Below are 1,689 nucleotides of genomic sequence, written 5' to 3' on the forward strand. Positions count from 1 at the left end.
ACAGGAATACGCATTCTTAGAGCTTCTCAGTGTAAGTGTCTAGTTTCACAGCCAAAATGTTGTTCAGTTTGCCAACTGTTGCCTGTTCATTTCAAGAACTAGTGTTCGCACTGGAATAAGCAAACACTTTGTATGTGTCTTTGTGTCCTTGACAATGCAACATGCACACAATGGTGTTCACAACATCACTTGAAAATTCAACATGAACTACAAGCTGAAGGCTCACATATGGAAAAAAAAACAGTCATTTCTGTTTAGAAACGCTGCCATGGAGAGGAGTGCAAACAGGGAAAAAAGATCTGACTCAGTCTTCTGATGTTATGAGGAAGACCAGGCAAGGACCCCGTCAGACCAGCTACTGCACTGCCCACATCATCTCCAGCCGAGTTCGGCCCATGAGCAATTGCTGATTCAGCAGGCCGAGCTGCTTATTCCCAGGAAAGAGCACACCGAAACTCTGCTTTTCCTCTTCTGTATTGCAGCAATGTCCACTTACTTTTTATTTACTTCTTCTTTTTGGCAGCTCCATGAAATGATGTTGATAAATACTCTTGCAAAACGAACAAAGTGGTAATGTGTTAACAAATATAAATACTTTTGATCAGGTTGCTGAATGCAGAAGGACAAGAACAACTTAGCAACAAGCCTTCCAAAACAAACTGAATAATCTTTCTTTCCAGGCAATACTTTTCCGTGCCAAAGAATCACAAGCAGCCAATTTTGTTTTTTGCTGAGGTTCATGGTAACAGTCAAAGTTGATAATATGTGATGTGAGAGGTGCAGATGGGAGTAGTAACATGGAGCTGTAAATCAGAGAGCACAGCAGAAATATTAATGTCTCAAACCACCACACACATCCAGTGTCAGTCGCTGACTAATTCTTACTTAATGTTCATCTGTTGATCATTTGGTGGCATATTTGTTTGCACCTGGTCAAGAGAGACATATGTTACACATTCACATGGATCTCCACATGTGATCAGCGCATGCAGCACTTTCTTAAGATGGAAAAAACATAGAGTTTTACTTTTCATTCGTACATGAGTAACAATGATGCATGATTAATGTATGGCTCCTCAGATTCTAGGAAGGATAACCAAAGTAGGACAATGTCTCTAAGTAGTCCTCTTCCTATTAAATATCAGATGACATCCACCACAAAATAATATTTGTGGAGTAATTTTATTCCACATATCCATTGTGACGTGTACTGTCCTATAAATTGAATTCCATTGAATTTAAACTGAATCCCATTGAATTTAAAATGAATCCCACTGAATTTAGTTTGAATCCCATTTCAGTGCTGATGCAAATGATGGGTACTTTTCCCATGATCTGGTGCATATTCAGGTCACCTGCCGGGCTTCTGCATATTGCTTGAAACAGAGCACTGCTTGAAAGGATGTGAACCCTACAGGGACATCCATTATTCTTGTACAAAACATTCAAATAAACATATAAAATCGAAATCCTAAATCTTAAACTTCTAAAATGAGTGAATGATTATGATTTACACATGTGATTCTACAGTACTTACCTACTCGGTTTAACCAGTGCAACTTGGGGGGTCACTTATTTTTGCACCTACACTACTTTCCTACTACATGCATGATTTCCTCTAAGCCAACATATGGAATTTATCATTACACACTTATTATGTCAGATGAGGAAGACTACTTCTCATTAAAT

The sequence above is a fragment of the Scleropages formosus genome, chromosome 14 (genome assembly GCF_900964775.1).
Source record: "Scleropages formosus chromosome 14, fSclFor1.1, whole genome shotgun sequence".
NCBI lineage: Eukaryota > Metazoa > Chordata > Actinopteri > Osteoglossiformes > Osteoglossidae > Scleropages > Scleropages formosus.